The following is a 15000-nucleotide window of genomic DNA, read 5'->3' on the forward strand; positions in this document are numbered from 1 at the left end:
GCGTCTTGTCAACAAAACTAAAAAAGTACTTCGGGGTCACAGTTTTTTTTCTTTCTTCAAAATAAAAGTGCCCCACTTAATAGTAGAAAAGTGTCAACAATAGCCATTCATGATATATTACAAATTATTTTCTAAACATTAACAGTGATTTGTATTTGTTCATATTTAAGTGACATTTGCATAAAATGTGGGTTTTAAATCATGTTCCAAGGTCAAATAAATGGACCCAATGTGAGTCACTGTATATGAATTACATTTTGGCTTAGAGCAAGAAAGTATGTAGGGAATACTCAGTAGTGTCTGTAGAATGTATATGGTGTCATTTCATGGGGCTCTGTATAATACAGTGTTGGTGGCCTTTAACTCCACCCATTCCAATGGCGGCCCAATCACATCACGTGCGCTTACTGCATTACAGAAAACCTGCTAACCAAACTTCAGTCCAGGGCATGCTCACTGAATTAAAGAGCAACTGCACTCAAAAAACTATGTTTCTTACACTTATCCCAGACCTCAAAAGTCATCCACTGATTTTTAAAGCATTGTCGGGAACAAAGAAAAACACATTTAGTTGTTTTTCTATTAAAAAGTGTGAAAAAATGTGCTAAACCAGAAAGAATGGGCTAAACCAGAAAGAATGGGCTAAACCAGAAAGAATGGGCTAAACCAGAAAGAATGGGCTAAACCAGGGCTAAACCAGAAAGAATGGGCTAAACCAGGGCTAAACCAGAAAGAATGGGCTAAACCAGAAAAATTGGGCTAAACCAGAAAGAATGGGCTAAACCAGAAAGAATGGGCTAAACCAGAAAGAATGGACTAAACCAGAAAAAATGGGCTAAACCAGAAAGAATGGGATAAACCAGAAAGAATGGGCTAAACCAGAAAGAATGGGCTAAACCAGAAAGAATGGGCTAAACCAGAAAGAATGGGCTAAACCAGGGCTAAACCAGAAAGAATGGGCTAAACCAGGGCTAAACCAGAAAGAATGGGCTAAACCAGAAAGAATGGGCTAAACCAGGGCTAAACCAGAAAGAATGGGCTAAACCAGAAAGAATGGGCTAAACCAGAAAAAAATGTGCTAAACCAGAAAGAATGGGCTAAACCGGAAAGAATGGGCTAAACCAGAAAGAATGGGATAAACCAGAAAAAAATGTGCTAAACCAGAAAGAATGGGCTAAACCGGAAAGAATGGGCTAAACCAGAAAGAATGGGGGAAATCCAAAACCTGGAAAAACAAAACTAAGAAAAAAAAAAAATTTAAACACTGAAGTATGCACTTTTTCCCAGCGGATTTTAAAAGGCTCTACCAACATTTTTTGCTCTGCATGACTGCATTTTAGGTCCAATATTAACTATGCACCCAAGAGGGAAAGAGGTTGAGCCATCTTAGAAATGAGTGAAATATAATATAATATATACAATTAAGCGGACACTTTTATCCAAAGCGAGTTAGAGTCCTGAGTGAATACATTTTTTACATATGGGTGGTCGCAGGAATCAAACCCAATATCCTGGTATTGCAATGCTGTACCAAGATGCATGAGAGCCTCAATGTAATATGATTTACAAGGCCTTTATTAAGTGGTGCTTATGCCACCCTTTATAAACCACAGGTTTATGTCATATTTGACATAATGGGTTATGTCACATTGACATTAGTGGTTACTGTATGTCACACAGTTATGCCACATTTATGAACCCTTTATAAAGCATGACATACGTTTATCAATGATTTATAACACATTTATGTAGCGTTTATGAAAGCTTTATGAAGGATTTATAATGCCTTTATAAGCTGAACGTCATTTAAAGTGGGACCGAAGACAGATCCTAGAACTGATCTGAGCCCGTAGTGGCTGAACTAGGATCAGATCCCCACACCTATTCATTGTGATGAATTGAGAAGATTTTGTGATTACAGGCCCTGTTGCACGTCTCCATAGGGAGATGTAGAAAGTGTTTAGCACAGTACCATATCTTGTGGGGAACGTGTTTTCGTCAGTCACTTCATACAGAAACACAAGATGTGAGGGTGCTACCGGTTGAAGACCACAAAACCACCCAACTCGTCTCGTGGTGGCACATCACTGGTATTTAATGGCCATCGGCACTGTAGGGTTGAACTGTGTACTAACTGTGAGTAAGGGGGTGAGGTGTGAGGTGTGGGGAGTAAGGGGGTGAGGTGTGGGGAGTAAGGGGGGTGGGGGTAAGGGGAGCATCCTCTCACCCCAGCAGAGGGCAGTCTCTTCCCGTTGGGGTTGGGGCGCATGGGCAGGGAGCTATAAAGTCGAACGCTGCGGTCGTCTGATGCACCGTATCTGCTCTGTAGAGTAAGAGGGAGAGCGAGAGAGCGAGAGAGCGAGAGAGAGAGAGAAACTTTAGCTTCAGAACTTTCAACATGTTTTCACTCAATTAAATACTATTGCATCACATACACACAAAAACGCTAGCGAACAAAAAGTTAGGCATTGTCAATGGTAGAAACATGGAGGTCAGCAGAATTTAGTCATAAAGCAATTAAGATCTGAATAGACTGTCATCAAGTACAAACATCCACGTCTTACTGATGTCTACACATACATGTGGTGTTTCTCCTACATTCATTTAGCAGCGGTGGGCCAACTCCCTTTCCCTATGTGTGAAAACACACTGCAGGAGAGTTGGCACTGCAGCTCTGGAGCCGGGGTACCTGGGAATCTAATGACTCACAACAAGACCCTTCCTGCCAGTGGAGCCTTTGGAGCGTTTGAAGTGTTTGGAGCGTTTGCCTCAGCGAGTTTTACACCGTACTTCTCCTTCTTTCACACCACACAGATTCTCTCACTCCCGCTCTCTGTTTATCTCTCTCTCACTCCCTCTCTCTCACTCCCTCTCTCTCTGTTTATCGCTCTCTCTCTCTGTTTATCTCTCTCTCACTCCCTCTCTCTCTGTTTATCGCTCTCTCTCTCTGTTTATCTCTCCATCTTTCTCTCTGTTAATCTCTCTCTCTCCCTCTCTCTCTGTTTATCTCTCTCTCTGTTAATCTCTCCCTCTTTCTCTCAATCTCCCTCTCTCTGTTTATCTCTCTCTCTCTGTTTATCTCTCTCTCTCTGTTAATCTCCCATCTTTCTCTCTCTGTTTATCGCTCTCTCTCTCTCTGTTTATCTCTCCATCTTTCTCTCTGTTAATCTCTCTCACTCCCTCTCTCTCTGTTTATCGCTCTCTCTCTCTGTTTATCTCTCCATCTTTCTCTCTGTTAATCTCTCTCACTCCCTCTCTCTCTGTTTATCGCTCTCTCTCTCTGTTAATCTCTCCATCTTTCTCTCTGTTAATCTCTCTCTCTCCTTCTCTCTCTGTTTATCTCTCTCTCACTCCATCTCTCTCACTCCCTCTCTCTCTGTTTATCTCTCCATCTTTCTCTCTGTTAATCTCTCTCTCTCCTTCTCTCTCTGTTTATCTCTCTCTCACTCCCTCTCTCTCTGTTTATCTCTCTCTCACTCTCTCTCTCTCTGTTTATCTCTCCATCTTTCTCTCTGTTAATCTCTCTCTCTCCTTCTCTCTCTGTTTATCTCTCTCTCACTCCCTCTCTCTCTGTTTATCTCTCTCTCACTCCCTCTCTCTCTGTTTATCTCTCCATCTCTCTCTCTGTTAATCTCTCTCTCTCCTTCTCTCTCTGTTTATCGCTCTCTCTCTCTGTTTATCTCTCCATCTTTCTCTCTGTTAATCTCTCTCTCTCCTTCTCTCTCTGTTTATCTATCTCTCACCCACGAAAGGTCGCTGGTTCCAATCCGACGAGGTTAAAAACCTGTCTGTGCCCTTGAGCAAGGCTCTTAACCTGAACTATTCCTGAAAGTCTCTGGATGAGAGTGTCTGCTAAATGACTCAAAAGTAAGTGTAAAAAAGGAGAGACACGGGGAGAGGAGAATAGGCAGACACTGACTAAGTTAAGTTACATAGATCAGTGGTAACACACCTGAAGATAATCATGCATAACTGGTGTAGTGGGTTGTTGAGTGGCTGGCAAATGGATATGTAGTGAGAAATCGGTATGCAATTGGGCTTGATATCTATTCTGTACAGTAGTCAGTGCGATGGGTTCACCCAAAATGATGCATACAGGTTTGTAATGAGTTGGAAGACTCCGATGTAGATTACCTTGTGAGGAAGAAAATAACACAGAGATATGGTCCCGACCATATGTCACATCATCTCTCTGTCACTCCTCTCTCTGTCACTCCTCTCTCTGTCATTCATCTCTCTGTCATTCCTCTCTCTGTCACTCCTCTCTCTGTCACTCCTCTCTCTCTGTCACTCCTCTCCCTCTGTCACTCCTCTCCCTCTGTCACTCCTCTCTCTGTCACTCCTCTCTCTGTCACTCCTCTCTCTGTCATTCATCTCTCTGTCATTCCTCTCTCTGTCACTCCTCTCTCTGTCACTCCTCTCTCTCTGTCACTCCTCTCTCTGTCACTCCTCTCTCTGTCACTCCTCTCTCTCTGTCACTCCTCTCTCTCTGTCACTACTCTCCCCCTGTCACTCCTATCTCTGTCACTCCTCTCTCTCTGTCACTCCTCTCCCTCTGTCACTCCTATCTCTGTCACTCCTCTCTCTGTCACTCCTCTCCCTGTCACTCCTCTCTCTCTCTGTCACTCACCTCTCTCTGTCACTCCTCTTGCAGGTACACACTATAAAACACAAACATAAATACATTCGTGCACCCCCCCCACACACACTCTTTCAAAAGCAGGGTTCCAGATTACTATGCAGCGAGATATATTTAACAATGGAGTGAGAAAACGTCCCCGGACCAATCAGGGTTTGCTCTGCAACTCTTTTCTTGTCAGTCAGATGCTGGGGGCAAAGACTCACACAGTAAATACAAGAATGAAACCCCGTTCCCTATACAGTGCTGCATGTCAAATAGAACCCCATTCCCTATACAGTGCTGCATGTCAAATAGAACCCCATTCCCTATACAGTGCTGCATGTCAAATGAAACCCCGTTCCCTATACAGTGCTGCATGTCAAATGGAACCCCATTCCCTATACAGTGCTGCATGTCAAATGGAACCCCGTTCCCTATACAGTGCTGCATGTCAAATGGAACCCCGTTCCCTATACAGTGCTGCATGTCAAATGGAACGCCAATCCCTATACAGTGCTGCATGTCAAATGGAACCCCGTTCCCTATACAGTGCTGCATGTCAAATGGAACCCCAATCCCTATACAGTGCTGCATGTCAAATGGAACCCCGTTCCCTATACAGTGCTGCATGTCAAATGGAACCCCAATCCCTATACAGTGCTGCATGTCAAATGAAACCCCGTTCCCTATACAGTGCTGCATGTCAAATGGAACCCTGTTCCCTATACAGTGCTGCATGTCAAATGGAACCCAATTCCCTATACAGTGCTGCATGTCAAATGGAACCCCATTCCCTATACAGTGCTGCATGCCAAATGAAACCCTGTTCCCTATACAGTGCTGCATGTCAAATGGAACCCCATTCCCTATACAGTGCTGCATGTCAAATGGAACCCCGTTCCCTTTACAGTGCTGCATGTCAAATGGAACCCCGTTCCCTTTACAGTGCTGCATGTCAAATGGAACCCTGTTCCCTTTACAGTGCTGCATGTCAAATGGAACCCTGTTCCCTTTACAATGCTGCATGTCAAATGGAACCCTGTTCCCTATACAGTGCTGCATGTCAAATGGAACTCCAATCCCTATACAGTGCTGCATGTCAAATGGAACTCCAATCCCTATACAGTGCTGCATGTCAAATGGAACCCCAATCCCTATACAGTGCTGCATGTCAAATGGAACCCCAATCCCTATACAGTGCTGCATGTCAAATGGAACCCCAATCCCTATACAGTGCTGCATGTCAAATGGAACTCCAATCCCTATACAGTGCTGCATGTCAAATGGAACCCCAATCCCTATACAGTGCTGCATGTCAAATGGAACTCCAATCCCTATACAGTGCTGCATGTCAAATGGAACCCCAATCCCTATACAGTGCTGCATGTCAAATGGAACCCCAATCCCTATACAGTGCTGCATGTCAAATGGAACCCCAATCCCTATACAGTGCTGCATGTCAAATGGAACCCCAATCCCTATACAGTGCTGCATGTCAAATGGAACTCCAATCCCTATACAGTGCTGCATGTCAAATGGAACCCCAATCCCTATACAGTGCTGCATGTCAAATGGAAAATGGAACCCCAATCCCTATACAGTGCTGCATGTCAAATGGAACCCCAATCCCTATACAGTGCTGCATGTCAAATGGAACCCCAATCCCTATACAGTGCTGCATGTCAAATGGAACCCCAATCCCTATACAGTGCTGCATGTCAAATGGAACCCCAATCCCTATACAGTGCTGCATGTCAAATGGAACCCCAATCCCTATACAGTGCTGCATGTCAAATGGAACCCCAATCCCTATACAGTGCTGCATGTCAAATGGAACCCCAATCCCTATACAGTGCTGCATGTCAAATGGAACCCCAATCCCTATACAGTGCTGCATGTCAAATGGAACCCCAATCCCTATACAGTGCTGCATGTCAAATGGAACCCCAATCCCTATACAGTGCTGCATGTCAAATGGAACCCCAATCCCTATACAGTGCTGCATGTCAAATGGAACCCCAATCCCTATACAGTGCTGCATGTCAAATGGAACTCCAATCCCTATACAGTGCTGCATGTCAAATGGAACCCCAATCCCTATACAGTGCTGCATGTCAAATGGAACCCAATCCCTATACAGTGCTGCATGTCAAATGGAACCCCAATCAGTGCTGCATGTCAAATGGAACCCCATTCCCTATACAGTGCTGCATGTCAAATGGAACCCAATCCCTATACAGTGCTGCATGTCAAATGGAACCCTATACAGTGCTGCATGTCAATGCTGCATGTCAAATGGAACCCCAATCCCTATACAGTGCTGCATGTCAAATGGAACCCCAATCCCTATACAGTGCTGCATGTCAAATGGAACCCCAATCCCTATACAGTGCTGCATGTCAAATGGAACCCCAATCCCTATACAGTGCTGCATGTCAAATGGAACCCCAATCCCTATACAGTGCTGCATGTCAAATGGAACCCCAATCCCTATACAGTGCTGCATGTCAAATGGAACCCCCCTAATTCCCTATACAGTGCTGCATGTCAAATGGAACCCAATGTGCTGCATGTCAAATGGAACCCAGTTCCCTATACAGTGCTGCATGTCAAATGGAACCCCAATCCCTATACAGTGCTGCATGTCAAATGGAACCCCAATCCCTATACAGTGCTGCATGTCAAATGGAACCCCAATCCCTATACAGTGCTGCATGTCAAATGGAACCCCAATCCCTATACAGTGCTGCATGTCAAATGGAACCCCCCTAATCCCAAATAACCCCACAGTGCTGCATGTCAAATGGAACCCAATCCCTATACAGTGCTGCATGTCAAATGGAACTCCAAATGGAACCCTCCCTATACAGTGCTGCATGTCAAATGGAACTCCAATCCCTATACAGTGCTGCATGTCAAATGGAACTCCAATCCCTATACAGTGCTGCATGTCAAATGGAACCCCAATCCCTATACAGTGCTGCATGTCAAATGGAACCCCAATCCCTATACAGTGCTGCATGTCAAATGGAACCCCAGTGCTCCCTATACAGTGCTGCTGCAAATGGTCCCCAAATGCTGCATGTCAAATGGTACCCCATTCCCTATACAGTGCTGCATGTCAAATGGAACCCCAATCCCTATACAGTGCTGCATGTCAAATGGAACCCCAATCCCTATACAGTGCTGCATGTCAAATGGAACCCCAATCCCTATACAGTGCTGCATGTCAAATGGAACCCCAATCCCTATACAGTGCTGCATGTCAAATGGAACCCCAATCCCTATACAGTGCTGCATGTCAAATGGAACCCCAATCCCTATACAGTGCTGCATGTCAAATGGAACTCCAATGCTGCATGTCAAATGGAACCCCGTACAGTGCTGCATGTCAAATGGAACCCAGTTCCCTATACAGTGCTGCATGTCAAATGGAACCCCATTCCCTATACAGTGCTGCATGTCAAATGGAACCCAATCCCTATACAGTGCTGCATGTCAAATGGAACCCCAATCCCTATACAGTGCTGCATGTCAAATGGAACCCCAATCCCTATACAGTGCTGCATGTCAAATGGAACCCCAATCCCTATACAGTGCTGCATGTCAAATGGAACCCCAATCCCTATACAGTGCTGTCAAATGGAACCCCAATCCCTATACAGTGCTGCATGTCAAATGGAACCCCAATCCCTATACAGTGCTGCATGTCAAATGGAACCCCAATCCCTATACAGTGCTGCATGTCAAATGGAACTCCAATCCCTATACAGTGCTGCATGTCAAATGGAACCCCGTTCCCTATACAGTGCTGCATGTCAAATGGAACCCCGTTCCCTTTACAGTGCTGCATGTCAAATGGAACCCAGTTCCCTATACAGTGCTGCATGTCAAATGGTACCCCATTCCCTATACAGTGCTGCATGTCAAATGGTACCCCATTCCCTATACAGTGCAACAACTTTTGACCAAACCTATGAGCCCTGGTCAAAAGTAGTGCATTATGAAAGTAATGAGTCTCTTGGGGAAGCTATAACCAGCTATAACCAGCTATAACTAGCTATAACCAGCCATGAAACCTGCCACCAGCTCCATCTCTCTCCAACACCAGCCTATTAAACAGGCCTTTAGAGGACTGTAATAAATGAGTCTAAGTCCTGATAATGTAAACACTAGCTCCATAGAACTGTGTTTTAATAGGAAAGGGGTTGTGTACTTATCGGAGGCCCACAACATTGTGTGTCCCCCCGGGGAGAAAATGGCTGTCTGGAACACTGGATGGCTGGCAGGTTGTTATGTCACAGCCAAGGTCCCCAGACAGACGACATCATCAGTCCAGAGTGGGGTTTATTGAGAATGACGCTGAATTATTGAGTTTGAATTTCAGAACAGGGTCATCATGGATTTGGGATGAATACTGGGCATTTTAGAATCACATAGAAGAGCATGCTTGCTCAGGAAATATAACCAGGAGAGGGTCACATACATGCCAGTAATATGAAAACTGGTAGGAATACTTGGCTAGTTATACAACTGTGATGGTGAATTAAACTACAGAGACAAATGTGTTTACTTTATGTAACTAGGCAATCAGTTAAGAAGAAATTCTTATTTACAATGACGGCCTACACCGGCCAAACCAGGACAATGTCGGCCTACACCGGCCAAACCCGGACAATGGCGGCCTACACCGGCCAAACCAGGACAATGGCGGCCTACACCGGCCAAACCAGGACAATGATGGCCTACACCGGCCAAACCAGGACAATGACGGCCTACACCGGCCAAACCAGGTCAATGACGGCCTACACCGGCCAAACCCGGACAATGACGGCCTACACCGGCCAAACCAGGTCAATGACGGCCTACACCGGCCAAACCCGGACAATGACGGCCTACACCGGCCAAACCAGGTCAATGACGGCCTACACCGGCCAAACCAGGACAATGACGGCCTACACCGGCCAATCCAGGACAATGACGGCCTACACCGGCCAAACCAGGACAATGACGGCCTACACCGGCCAATCCAGGACAATGACGGCCTACACCGGCCAAACCAGGACAATGACGGCCTACACCGGCCAAACCAGGACAATGCTGGGCAAATTGTGCGCCGCCCTATGGGACTCCCAATTACGGCTGGTTGTGATACAGCCTGGATTTGAACCAGGGTGTCTGTAGTGATGCATCTAGCACTGAGATGCAGTGCCTTAGACCGCTACGCCTCTCTTTAGCCTGCATATAAAATGACAGAAGAATCCAGATATGTTTTTACATTGTCAAGCTCCTGTCATATTGACAGGCGAGCAGTAATACAATCATTTAAATATCTCTCTCAATTCTATTCAATTCAAGGGGATTTATAGGCATGGGAAACATATGTTTACTTTGCCAAAGCAAGTGAAACTCTCTCTTTCTAACTCTCTCTCTCTCTCTCTCTCTCTCTCTCTCTCTCTCTCTCTCTCTCTCTCTCTCTCTCTCTCGGTCTCTCATGGTCACTCTCTAAGTGATTGCTACTTTTTATCTCTAGGCGAGTCTGCCGTGGGCCCAGCTAGCTATCATTATGCAAATAGCGGCAATTCAATTTCAGTTGGTCATGGGGGAGGGGGGTATCCTCTCACAGGGGATTCACAGTCTTACTGTACAGTACTACTGTGTCCATGTTAGGACCACCTCAGTCCATAGAAAGTCTCTATACACTCATGTTTTGATCTAGAGATCTGACTAGACTCCACCTACTATTGAAACCCAAAAAAGTCACATTTTACTAACTGAGAAACGTGGGCGTGCTTACTGATTACTGTAAATAGCACATTCATTATCAAGTCGCTGTTACTGTAAAGCAAGCCACCTCCTCAAAGCATTACCTTTCTTGTAGACTACTATGCTTTAATGCAACATTTAGTTACACATTGAAAGTTAACAATTACATACATCAGAATACATTTTACTGATCCTAGTCATGAAATGTAAAAAATACATCCAGGGGAGTTAATGATTCCAATATATATATATATTAGCAATGTCCTTGCATATATATATATATATATATATATATATATATACAAGGACATTTCTAAGTGACCCCAAACTTTTGAATTGTATATTGAGGACATACACTTAAAAAGATGTGTAGAGAGGCCTGTAATTTTCATCATAGGTACACTTCAACTATGACAGACAAAATGAGAAAAAAAATCCAGAAAAAAAATCCAGAAAATCACATTGTAGGATTTTTTATGAATTTATTTGCAAATGATGGTGGAAAATAAGTATTTGGTCAATGACAAAAGTTTATCTCAATACTTTGTTATATACCCTTTGTTGGCAATGACAAGAGGTCAAACGTTTTCTGTAAGTCTTCACAAGGTTTTCACACACTGTTGCTGGTATTTTGGCCCATTCCTCCATGCAGATCTCCTCTAGAGCAGTGATGTTTTGGGGCTGTTGCTGGGCAACACGGACTTTCAACTCCCTCCAAAGATTTTCTATGGGGTTGAGATCTGGAGACTGGCTAGGCCACTCCAGGACCTTGAAATGCTTCTTACAAAGCCACTCCTTCATTGCCCGGGCGGTGTGTTTGGGATCATTGTCATTCTGAAAGACCAGCAACATTTCATCTTCAATGCACTTGCTGATGGAAGGAGGTTTCCACTCAAAATCTCACGATACATGGCCCCATTCATTCTTTCCTTTACACGGATCAGTCGTCCTGGTCCCTTTGCAGAAAAACAGCCCCAAACTTTGTCCTCCAAACACGACGAGTTGAGTTTTTACCAAAAAGTTATATTTTGGTTTCATCTGACCATATGACATTCTCCCAATCTTCTTCTGGATCATCCAAATGCTCTCTTATAAACTTCAGACGGGCCTGGACATGTACTGGCTTAAGCATGGGGACACGTCTGGCACTGTAGGATTTGAGTCCCTGGCGGTGTAGTGTGTTACTGATGGTAGGCTTTGTTACTTTGGTCCCAGCTCTCTGCAGATCATTCACTAGGTCCCCCCGTGTGGTTCTGGGATTTTTGCTCATCGTTCTTGTGATCATTTTGATCCCACGGGGTGAGATGATGCGTGGAGCCCCAGATCGAGGGAGATTATCAGTGGTCTTGTATGTCTTCCATTTCCCTATAATTGCTCCCACAGTTGATTTCTTCAAACCAAGCTGCTTACCTATTGCAGATTCAGTCTTCCCAGCCTGGTGCAGGTCTACAATTTTGTTTCAGGTGTCCTTTGACAGCTCTTTGGTCTTGGCCATAGTGGAGTTTGGAGTGTGACTGTTTGAGGTTGTGGACAGGTGTCTTTTATACTGATAACAAGTTCAAACAGGTGCCATTAATACAGGTAACGAGTGGAGGACTGAGGAGCCTCTTAAAGAAGAAGTTACAGGTCTGTGAGAGCCAGAAATCTTGCTTGTTTGTAGGTGACCAAATACTTGTTTTCCACCATAATTTGCAAATAAATTCATTAAAAATCCTACAATGTGATTTTCTGGATTTTTTTCCCTAATTTTGTCTGTCATAGTTGAAGTGTACCTAATGATGAAAATTACAGGCCTCTCATATTTTTAAGTGGGAGAACTTGCACAATTGGTGGCTGACTAAATACTTTTTTGCCCCACTGTATATATATACTACAGTTCAAAAGTTTGGGGTCACTTAGAAATGTCCTTGTTTTCCATATAAACATACATGAAATGAGTTGCAAAATGAATCGGAAATACAGTCAAGACATTGACAACGTTATAAATAATGATTTTTAATTTAATTAATAATTGTTTCCTTCAAACTTTGCTTTCGTCTAAGAATCCTCAATTTGCAGCAATTAGAGCCTTGCAGACCTTTGTCATTCTAGTTGTCAATTTGTTGAGGTAATCTGAAGAGATTTCCCCCCATGCTTCCTGAAGCACCTCCCACAAGTGGGATTGGCTTGATGGACACGTTTTATGTACCAACCATATGGTCAAGCTGCTCCCACAACAGCTCAATGGGGCTGAGATCAGGTGACTGTGCTGGCCACTCCATTATAGACAGAATACCAGCTGACTGCTTCTTCCCTAAATAGTTCTTACATAATTTGGAGCTGTGCTTTGGGTCATTGTCCTGTTTGTAGGAGGAAATTGGCTCCAACCATAGGGTACGGCACAGCGTTGCAAAATGGAGTGATAGCTTTCCTTCTTCAAGATTCCTTTTACACTGTACAAATCTCCCACTTTACCACCACCAAAGCACCCCCAGACCACCACATTGCCTCCACCATGCTTAACAGATGGCGTCAAGGACTCCTCCAGCAATCTTTAAATGTTATCTGTGTCTCACGAATGTTGCTCTTTGTGATCTGAACACCTCAAACTTAGATTTGTCTGTCCATAATACTTTTTTCCAATCTTCCTCTCTCCAGTGTCTGTGTTCTTTTGCCGATCTTAATCGTTGCTTTTTATTGGCCAGTCTGAGATATGGCTTTTTCTTTGCAACTCTGCCAGCATCCCGGAGTCGCCTCTTCACTGTTGACGTTGAGACTGGTGTTTTGCGGATAATATTTAATGCCAGTTGAGGCCTTGTGAGGTGTCTGTTTCTCAAACTAGACACTCTAATGTACTTGTCCTCTTGCTCAGTTGTGCACTGGGGCCTCCCACTCCTCCTTCTATTCTGGTTAGAGCCCGTTTGCTCTGCTCTGTTCAGTTTCTTGGAAATTTCTCACATGAAATAGCTTTCATTTCTCAGAACAAGAATAGACTGATGGCCTCCTGGGTGGCGCAGTGGTTAAGGGTGCTGTACTGCAGCGCCAGCTGTGCCACCGGAGACTCTGGGTTCGTACCCAGGCTCTGTCGTAACTGGCCGAGACCGGGAGGTCTGTGGGGCAAAGCACAATTGGCCTAGTGTCGTCTGGGTTAGGGAGGGTTTGGCCGGTAGGGAAATCCTTTTCTCATCGTGCACCAGCGACTCCTGTGTCGGGCCGGGCGCAGTGCGCGCTAACCAAGGTTGCCAGGTGCATGGTGTTTTCTCCGACACATTTGTGCGGCTGGCTTCCGGGTTGGATGGCGCTTTGTTAAGAAGCAGTGCGGCTTGGTTGGGTTGTGTATCGGAGGACGCATGACTTTCAACCTTCGTCTCTCCTGAGCCTGTACGGGAGTTGTAGAGATGAGACACGATAGTAGCTACTGAAAACAATTGGATACCATGAAAAAGGGGTCATTTAAAATCTATATATTTTTTTTAGAATAGACTGAGGAGTTTCAGAAGAAAGGTATTTGTTTCTGGCCATTTTGAGCCTCTAATCGAACCCAAAAATGCTGATGCTCCAGATACTCAACTAGTCTAAAGAAGGCCAGTTTTATTGCTTCGTTAATCAGAACAACAGTTTTCAGTTGTGCTAACATAATTGCAAAAGGGTTTTCTAATGATCAGTTAGCCTTTTAAAATGATAAACTTGGAATAGCTAACACATCATGCCATTGGAACACAGGAGTGATGGTTGCTGATAATGGGCCTCTGTAAGCCTACGTAGATATTCCATAAAAGATCAGCCATTTCCAGCTACAATAGTCATTTCCAACATTAACAATGCCTACACTGTATTTTGGATGAATTTTATGTTATTTTAATGGACAAAATGTTCTTTCAAAAACAAGGGCATTTCTAAGTGACCCCAAATTTTTGAACGTTGACCAAAAGTAGGTGGATACCTGCTCTTCGAACATCTCATTCCAAAATCATCATCGTTAATATGGAGTTGGTCCTCCCTTTGCTGCATTAACAGACTCCAATCTACTGGGAAGGCTTTCTACTAGATGTTGGAACATTGCTGCTATAAGAGCCTCCACTCTACTGGGAAGGCTTTCCACTAGATGTTGGAACATTGCTGTGGGGACTTGCTTCCATTCAGCCACAAGAGCATTAGTGAGTTTGGGCACTGATGTTGGACGATTAGGCAGCAGCTACAGCAGTTACATACAGTTTAAAATAATACATGACATTAAATTTCATAAGTGTTGCAACCCGAGTGTTGCAACCGAGGTCAGACGATTCTTACGAGCTACGCGCTTCACGACTCAGGGGTTCCAATCTGTGAGCCTACCACTTCGTGGCTAAGACGTTGTTGCTCCTACACATTTCCACTTCACAATAGCGTTACTGACAGTTGACCGGGGTAGCTCTAGCAGGGCAGGAATTTGACAAACTGACTTGACAGTGCCACGTTGAAAGTCACTGAACTCTTCAGTAAGGCCATTCTACTGCTAATGTTTGTCTATGGAGATTGCATGGCGGTGTGCTCAATTTTATACACCTGTCAGCAACGGGTGTGGTTGAAATTGCCGAATCCACTAATTTGAAGGGGTGTCCACATACTGCTGTGTATATAGTGTATATAATCGG

At 44.4% G+C, this 15000-nt stretch overlaps 1 long non-coding RNA gene across 1 annotated transcript in view; it reads right to left on the reverse strand.

The window, feature by feature from the left end:
• Positions 1 to 15000, reverse strand: part of LOC124026376 — a 144279-nt gene that overhangs the window by 63172 nt on the left and 66107 nt on the right. The window contains exon 2 of the long non-coding RNA XR_006837280.1: positions 2228 to 2323. This is a non-coding gene — a long non-coding RNA (uncharacterized LOC124026376). The remainder of the gene's footprint in view (positions 1 to 2227; positions 2324 to 15000) is intronic.

The sequence above is a fragment of the Oncorhynchus gorbuscha genome, linkage group LG03 (assembly GCF_021184085.1).
Source record: "Oncorhynchus gorbuscha isolate QuinsamMale2020 ecotype Even-year linkage group LG03, OgorEven_v1.0, whole genome shotgun sequence".
NCBI classification, from domain to species: Eukaryota; Metazoa; Chordata; class Actinopteri; order Salmoniformes; family Salmonidae; genus Oncorhynchus; species Oncorhynchus gorbuscha.